We start from the raw sequence: 9,787 nt of genomic DNA, 5'->3' as shown, positions 1-9,787 counted from the left end.
TTTATAGCATATCACGTTATGTGGTTAATGGAAAGCAGGGTAATTAATGGAAAACAGCATTGCGGATGTCTGCAAGGCGAAATGAAGCAAACAAAAAACATGAGGAAGCCTTGGCCGGTCAGGAACTTTTAACAAACAGGAGAAAATACGAAACATTGCTGTTGATGGCCGAGTGAAAAACTGTCAATTTGAAGTGTTAAGACGATTTCTCTCTCAGCCGATGGAGCCGAGCCTGCTGTGATAAGCCTGTCATTTCTACCGAATGGTATCGAACAGTAGCATTAATTTTGCAGTCGGACTAAGTCCAACATAGCTTCCTATTATCTCAGCAAAAGAATAACGAAAATTCAGTTGAAACGTTTATACTATAAAGAGAGGATGGGAAAACTTGGGTTGTTTCCATTGCGGCATCGAAGGCTGAGGGCTGATCTGAGAGAAGTTTACAAGAATATCAGAGGCATAGATACTGCACAAAAAGCATCGGTTGCCCAAGTTTGAAACATAGACACATAGAAAAACATAGAAAATAGGTGCAGGAGTAGGCCATTCGGCCCTTCGAGCCTACACCGCCATTCAGTATGATCATGGCTGATCATCTAATTCAGAACCCTGTACCAGCCTTCCTTTCATACTCCCTGATCCCTTTAGCCACAAGGGCCATACCTAACTTCCTCTTAAATATAGCCAATGAACTGGCCTCAACTGTTTCCTGTGGCACAGAATTCCACAGATTCACCACTCGCTGTGTGAGGAAGTTTTTCCTAATCTCGGTCCTAAAAGGCTTCCCCTTTATCCTCAAATTGTGACCCCTGTGACCCCTCGTTCTGGACTTCCCCAACATCGGGAACAATCTTCCTCCATCTAGCCTGTCCAATCCCTTTAGGATTTTATACATTTCAATAAGATACCCCCGTCAATCTTCTAAATTCCAGAGAGTATAAGCCTAGTCGGTCCAGTCTTTCATCATATCAAAGTCCTGCCATCCCAGGAATCAATCTGGTGAACCTTCTTTGTACTCTCTCTATGGCAAGAATGTCTTTCCTCAGATTAGTGGACCAAAACTGCACGCAATACTCCAGGTGTGGTCTCACCAAGGCTTTTTTCAACTGCAGTAGTACCTCCCTGCTCCGGTACTTGAATCCTCTTTCTATGAATGCGAGCATACCATTCGCCTTTTTCACTGCCTGCTGTACCTGCATGCCCAGTTTCAATGACTGGTGTGCAATGACACCCAGGTCTCGTTGCACCTCCCCTTTTCCTAATCGGCCACCATTCAGATAATAATCTGTTTTCCTGTTTTTGCCACCAAATCGGATAACCTCACATTTATCCACGTTAAATTGCATCTGCCATGAATTCGCCCAGTCACCTAACCTATCCAGGTCACCCTGCACCGTCTCAGCATACTCCTCACAGCTAACACTGCCGGCCAGCTTCGTGTCATCCGCAAACGTGGAGATGCTGCATTTAATTCACTCATCTAAGTCATTAATATATATTGTAAACAACTGAGGTCCCAGCACTGAGCCTTGCAGTACCCCACTAGTCACTGCCTGCCATTCTGAAAAGGTCCCGTTTATTCCCACTCTTTGCTTCCTGTCTGCCAACAAATTCTTTATCCACATCAATACCTTACCCCCAACACCGTGTACTTTAAGTTTGCACAATAATCTCTTTTACGGGACCTTGTCAAAAGTATTTTGAAAATCCAAATATACTACATCCACTGGTTCGCCCCTATCCACTCTACTAGTTACATCCTCAAGAAAATCTATTAGATTCGTCATATATGATTATTCTTTCACAAATCCATGCTGACTTTGTCCGATGATTTCACCACTTTCCAAATGTGATGTTATCACATCTTTGATAACTGACTCTAGCATTTTCCCCACCACCGATGTTAGGCTAACCGGTCTATAATTCCTCGGTTTCTCACTCCCTCCTTTTTTAAAAAGCGGGGTTACATTAGCCACCCACCAATCCTCAGGAACTAGTCCAGAATCTAAAGAGTTTTGAAAAATTATCACTAATGCATCCATCATCTCTTGGGCTACTTCCTTAAGCACTCTGCAGGCCATCTGGCCCTGGGAATTAATCTGGCTTTAATCCCTTCAAAACACCTAACACCACTTCCCTACTAACATGTATATCCCTCAGTTCCTCCATCTCACTGGACCCTCTGTCCCCTACTATTTCCAGAAGACTATTTATGTCCTTCTTGGTGATGACAGAACCAAAGTAGTTATTCAATTGGTCTGCATGTCCTTGTTCCCCATAATCAATTCACCTGTTTCTGTCTGTAGGGGACCTACATTTGCCTTAACCAATCTTTTTTTTTTCTTTTCACATGTCTATAAAAGCTTTTACAGTCAGTTTTTATGGTCCCTGCCAGTTTTCTCTCATAATCTTTTATCCTTTCCTAATTAAGCGCTTTCTCCTACTCTGCTGGACTCTGAATTTCTCCCAGTCCTCAGGTGAGCCGCTTTTTCTGGCTAAGTTGTATGCTTCTTCTTTGAAAGTGATACTATCCCTAATTTGCCTTGTAAGCCACGGGTAAACTACCTTCCCAGATTTATTCTTTTGCCAAACTGGGATGAACAATTGTTGTGGTTCATCCATGGAATCTTTAAATGCTTGCCATTGCATATCCACCGTCAACTCTTTAAGTATCATTTGCCATTCTATCTTAGCTAATACATGTCTCATACCTTCAAAGTTACCCTTCTTTAAGTTCAGAACCTTTGTTTCTGAATTAACTATGTCACTCTCCATCTTAATGAAGAATTCCACCATATTATGGTCACTCCTACCCAAGGGGCCTCTCACGACAAGATTGCTAATTAACCCTTCCTCATTGCTCAATACCCAGTCTAGAATGGCCTGCTCTCTAGTTGGTTCCTCGACATGTTGGTTCAAAAACCATCCCGCATACATTCCAAGAAATCCTCTTCCTCAGCACCCTTACCAATTTGGTACACCCAATCTATATGTAGATTGAAGACACCCATTATAACCTGTTCTTTTATTGCACGCATTTCTAATTTCCTGTTTAATACCATCCCCAACCTCACTACTACTGTTAGGTGACCTGTACAAAACTCCCACCAGCTTTTTCTGCCCCTTAGTGTTATGCAGCTCTACCCATACCGATTCCACATCCTCCCGGCTAATGCCCTTCCGTTCTATTGCGTTAATCTGCTCTCTAACCAGCAATGCTACCCAACCTCCTTTTATTTTATGTCTATCCCTCCTGAATATTGAATATCCCTAGATGTTGAGCTCCCATCCTTGGTCACCCTGGAGCCATGTCTCTGTGATCCCAACTATATCATATTCATTAATAACAATCTGCACTTTTAATCTATCCACCTTGTTACGAATGCTCCTCGCATTGACACACAAAGCTTTCAGGCTTGCTTTTACAACACTCCTAACCCTTATACAATTATGTTCAAAAGTGGCCCTTTCTGATTTTTGCCCTGGATTTGCCAGCCTGCCACTTTTACTTTTCACCTTACTACTTTTTGCTTCTACCCTCATTTTACACCTCTCTGTCTCTCTGCACTTGTTCCCATCCCCCTGTTGTGAAGTAACCTCCTCTCTCCTAGTCTCTTTAATTTGATTCACACACCCCAACCATTCTAGTTCACAGTCAACTCAATAGCCCTCGCAAATCTCCCAGCCAGGATATTGGTCCCCCAAGGATTCAAGTGTAACTCGTCCTTTTTGTACAGGTCACATCTAGCCCAAAAGAGGTCCCAATGATCCAAAAACTTGAATCCCTGCCCCCTGCTCCAATCCCTCAGCCACGCATTTATCATCCATGTCATTGCATTCCTACTCTCACTGTCGCGTAGCACAGGCAGCAATCGCGAATTATTACCTTTGTAGTCCTTTTTTCTCAACTCCATTCCTAACTCCCTATATTCTCCTTCAGGACCTCTTCCCTTTTCCGACCTATGTCATTTGTACCTAATTGTACCACGACCTCTGGCTCCTCACCCTCTCACTTCAGGATATCTTGGAATCGACAGAAATATCCCGGACCCTGACACCAGGGAGGCAAACTACCATCCGAGTCCCTGGACTGCGTCCACAGAATCGCCTATCTGACTCCCTTACTATCGAGTCCCCTATTACTACTGCCCTCCTCTTCCTTTCCCTACCCTTCTGAGCTACAGGGCCGGACTTTGTGCCGGAGTCACGGCCACTGTCGCTTCCCCCATGTAAGCTGTTCCCCCCAACAGTACTCAAAGAGGAGTACTTATTGTCAAGGGGCACAGCCACAGGGGTACTCTCTATTACCTGATTCTTCCCCTTCCCCTTCCTAACTGTGACCCACTTGCCTGTCTCCCGTGGCCCCGGTGTGACCACCTGCCTGTAACTCCTCTCTATCAACTCCTCACTCTCCCTGACCAGACGAAGGTCATTGAGCTGCAGCTCCATTTCCCTAACACGGTCCCTTTGGAGCTGCAGCTCCGCTCACCTGGAGCAGATGTGGACGTCCGGGAGGCTAGCAGACTCCAGGACCTCCCACATCCGACACCGAGAACAACAAGCTGCCCTCACACTCATACTTCTCCCTTTCCTCAAATAACAGGAAAAAATAAAAACTAAACCTACTTTGCCTCGCCCGTTTCGGACTAAGCCCAATGAGGCAAAGCCCTACAGCCTTCACTCTGCTCCCGGCTCACTCCAATCCTTTATGAAACCGCCGAATGACACCAACTTTGCGCATTCCATCAGGTTCCCGTACTTGAGTAAGGTCTTCACTCTCCAATACTAGTCTTAGAATAGAAAGTAAAACTCCACTTTGTCTCGTACCCGGTGACGGGTTCAAGAACCAGCAGAAATGGGAAACAATTTGGAGTCCGGTATTGCTAATACATGATGGTACTTTTATTAACTACGCAATACAGTAAAATAAAATATTACATGCCTCAAGGAGATAGGTGACCAGACGAAACGTGAAATGAAATTGAAAGTGACAGGAGGTGGGTTTAAAGGAGATGTGAGAGGAAAGCTTTTTTACTCAGAGAGTCGTGGATGCCTGGAATGCCATGCCGGGCATGGTCGTAACGACAAGTACAATAGGGGCTCTTAATAAAAGCTTGGATAGGTAGCTGGATATAAGAGGATGAAGGAATATGGAAATGACTTAGGTGGGTGCGATTAGTGTTTGGGTGTTTTGGTTTGCTTTTTAACTGGTTTGCGGCAGCATTGTTCGTCGGAAGGCCTGTCCCTGTGCCGTTCTCTCATAGAAAGACATTGTTGAAAACATCTGGGAATATGTTTCCAATGAAGGTAAAGACAGTTAAAGGCGCGACGTTTCAATGAATTATCTCGTGGAGTGGACCGAAATGTCTCACAAATTAGAAATCTAAATTCACAGTCAGTCCGCAGACCTAACGACGTTTGTGCTTAACAGTTGGAAACATCTTGATATTTCTGACGTTCTCAGAAATATTCAAGCATTTTAATTCATAAACCGATAAATTAAATACTTAAAATCACGAATTTTCTTATACTTTCTGTGCTTTTCCACGCCAGCTAACAATGAACAAAATCTATGCCGGTGAAACTATAGAGATACAGGGACTCGATCCAAAGCATTTACAATTAATGATGCATGTGCGGTGTTATTTAATTGTCGCCTAAAAGCAGCCACGACAACCTCACAAGTGCTTGAACGAGGCAATTTTTTCAGCCAGCTTCTTTTTAATTGCTCAGTCATCGGTCCAAGTTACCGATCCATTACTACACGCCATGAAGAATCGTCTAATGGAGAACAGACAGTGGTTCATGGGGAATAAATCACAGTACTGCCATCTTTGGTACTTATGTATCGAGGAAAGGAGCATCTGAAGCTCAGGATCTCCAGTCTCGGCAGAAAACTTATCCACTGCAGCCGGTGTATTCTGCCACAGTGACTTTTCTAGATTAGACAACTTAAATGACCTGAAAGGTAAAGAAGAGCTGTCTCTCATTTGAACATTCTCTTACAATTCATCCAGATCCAGAGCAGGATAAGATCAACAATGTTGGTGTCCACTTCCGGCCGAACTCAACATCCCCACCTCGATGCCATCCAGCTGGATCCAATGGAGAACTATAGGTTACTACGAACGATTTAAATTCCGAGAGGACAGAAGATGGAATTCAATGATGGCGATAAAATGTCTATGAAAGCAGCTTAACATCCCCAAAGACTCGTGGGAATTCCGGGTCCATAACTGGGAAAATGGCGTGGGGATCGGGACGGTAATCAGAATTTTGACTCTGTTCGTAGGAAACACGTGGAAGCCCGGTATTGATTCATCTTCTCCAGAACAAACTTCTCAACTACCGGACCTTATTTACATCCAGTAGGATTCAATGGACAAAATATGTGTTACTATGAAAAAATTCACGCTCGAAGCACCTGCGCGATTTTATTTCTATGAGGCGAGGAGATACAATTCAATAGTGGCGATAACGTGTCGGTGAAAGCAGCATAAGATCCCCGCCGATTCGTGGCAATTCTGGATACGTAACTGCTCAAAATGTGGAGGTGATTGGCATGGTAATCAGAGTCTTGACTCCTTTCGCAGGAAGCTCAGCATAGTTAACCGCCAGCCACGATGCTTTGAAGTATATTCAGTATTGTCCGTATAAGATTGGGGAACGATGCTGCCAGGTCAGACAAATGGTGTGTGACAGTCATTCGAATGTTTTTTTTTTTTGTCTGTATCAGGTAAAATATTAGCTCCGAAGGATTCTCCTATTGTCTCCCTTTTACTCTTGTGGAAATTTAAGAGATGTTTGAAATAGCAGCACTACCACCAGTTCTGCTCGTGCTGATTGAAATCAAATGGAGCCTGCAGTCAATCAGTTGAGGTTTCCTCGATGCGCCCTTTATAGATTTTACTATAGAAACCATAGCAACTACAGCACAGAAACAGGCCTTTTGGCCCTTCTTGGCTGTGCCGAACCATTTACTGCCTAGTCCCACTGACCTGCACACGGACCATATCCCTCCATACACCTCCCGTCCATGTATCTGCCCAATTTATTCTTAAATGTTAAAAAATAACCTGCATTTACCACCTCATCTGGCAGCTCATTCCATGCTCCCACCACTCTCTGTGTGAAAAAGCCCACCTTAAGGTTCCCTTTAAACTTTTCCCCCCTCACCCTTAACCCGTGTCCTCCGCTTTTTTTCTCCCCTTGCCTCAGTGGAAAAAGCCTGCTTGCATTCACTCTATCTATACCCATCATACTTTTATATACCTCTATCAAATCTCTCCTCATTCTTCTACGCTCCAGGGAATAATGTCCTAACCTATTCAACCTTTCTCTGTAACTGAGTTTCTCAGGTCCTGACAACATCCTTGTAAACCTTCTCTGCACTCTTTCAACCTTATTTATATCCTTCCTGCAATTTGGTGACCAAAACTGAACACAATACTCCAGATTCGGCCTCACCAATGCCTTATACAACCTCATTATAACATTCCAGCTCTTATACTCAATACTTAGATTAATAAAGGCCAATGTACCAAAAGCTCTCTTTACGACCCTATCTACCTGTGACGACACTTTTAGGGAATTTTGTATCTGTATTCCCAGATCCCTATGTTCCACTGCACTCCTCAGTGCCTTACCATTAACCCTGTATGTTCTACGTTGGTCTGTTCTTCCAACGTGCAATATCTCACACTTGTCAGCATTAAACTCCATCTGCCGTTTTTCAGCCCATTTTTCCAGCTGGTCCAAGTTCCTCTGCAGGCTCTGAAAACCGTCCTCACTGTCTACTACACCTCCAATCGTTGCATCATCAGCAAACTTGCTGATCCAATTTACCATATTAGCATCCGGATCATTGATATAGATGACAAATAACAATGGACCCAGCACTGATCCCTGTGGCACACCACTAGTCACAGGCCTCCACTCAGAGAAGCAATTCTCTATCACCACTCTCTGGCTTCTTCCATCGAGTCAATGCCTAATCCAATTTACCACCTCTGCATGGATACCTAGCGACTGAATTTTCCTAACTAACCTCCTATGCGGGACCTTGTCAAAGGCCTTACTGAAATCATGTAGACAATATCCACTGCCTTCCCTTCATCCACTTTCCTGCAACCTCCTCGAAAGATTCCAATAGATTGGTCAAACATGACCTACCACGCACAAAGCCATGTTGACTCTCCCTAATAAGTCCCTGTCTATCCAAATGCTTGTAGATTCTGTCTCTTAGTACTCCCTCCAATAACTTACCTACTACCGACGTTAAACTCACCGACCTATAATTTCCCGGACTACTTTTCGATCCTTTTTTAAACAACGGAACAACATGAGCCACTCTCCAATCCTCCGGCACCTCAGCCGTAGACAGTGACATTTTAAATACTTCTGTGAGGGCCCCCGCAATTTCAACACTAGTCTCCTTCAAGGTCCGAGGGAACACTCTGTCAGGTCTCGGGGTTTTATCCACTTTAATTTCCCTCAAGACAGCGCACCTCCTTCTTTTCAATCTGTACAGTTTCCATGATCTCACTACTTGATTCCCTCAATTCCATAGACTTCATGCCAGTTTCCTTAGTAAATACAGATGCAAGAAACCTATTTAAGATCTCCCCCATTTCTTTTGGTTCCGCACATAGCCGACCACTCTGATCTTCAAGAGGACCAACTTTATCCCTTACAATCCTTTTGCTCTTAATATACCTGTAAAAGCTCTTTGGATTATCCTTCACTTCGACTGCCAAGGCAACCTCATGTCTTCTTTTAGCCCTCCTGATTACTTTCTTAAGTATGTTCTTGCACTTCTCATACTCCTCAAGCACCTGATTTACTCCCTGTTTCCTATACATTTCATACAACTCCCTCTTCTTCTTTATCAGAGTTGCAATATCCCTTGAGAACCAAGGTTCCTTATTCCTATTCAATTTGCCTTTGATCCTGACAGGAACATACAAACTCTGCACTCTCAAAATTTCCCCTTTGAAGGCTTCCCACCTACCAATCACATTTTTGCCAGAGAACAACCTGTCCCAATCCATGCTTTTTAGATCCTTTCTCATTTCTTCAAATTTGACCTTCTTCCAGTTCAGAACCTCAACCCTAGGACCAGATCTATCCTTGTCCATGATCAAATTGAAACTAATGGTGTTATGATCACTTGAACCAAACTGCTCCCCTACACAGACTTCTGTCACTTGCCCTAATTCGTTTCCTAACAGGAGATCCAATATTGCATCCCCTCTAGTTGGTCCCTCTATGTATTGATTTAGAAAACATACCTGCACTAATTTTACAAACTCTAAACCATCTTGACCCCTAACAGTTTGGGAGTCCCAATCAATGTATGGAAAATTAAAATCCCCTACCACCACAACTTTATGTTTCCTGCAGTTGCCTGCTATCTCTCTGCAGATTTGCTCTTCGAAGTCTCGTTGACTATTGGGTGGTCTGTAATACAATCCCACTAATGTGGCCATACCTTTCCTGTTTCTCAGCTCCACCCACGAGGACTCAGTAGAAAGCCCTTTAATCTGTCCTGCCTGAGCACTGCTGTAATATTTTCCCTAACAAGCAATGCTACTCCCCCACCTTTCATTCCTCTGCCTTGATCACATCTGAAACATCGGAATCCTGGAATATTAAGCTGCCATTCCTGCCCCTCCTGTAGCCAAGTCTCACTAATTGCCACAACGTCATAATTCCACGTATCAATCCACGCCCTCAACTCATCCGCCTTACCAGCAATACTCCTAGCATTGAAATATATACACCTCAG

The sequence above is a fragment of the Mobula birostris genome, chromosome 15 (genome assembly GCF_030028105.1).
Source record: "Mobula birostris isolate sMobBir1 chromosome 15, sMobBir1.hap1, whole genome shotgun sequence".
NCBI lineage: Eukaryota > Metazoa > Chordata > Chondrichthyes > Myliobatiformes > Myliobatidae > Mobula > Mobula birostris.
The sequence above is the reverse complement of the archived record's forward strand: the minus strand, read 5'-3'. Positions refer to the sequence as shown.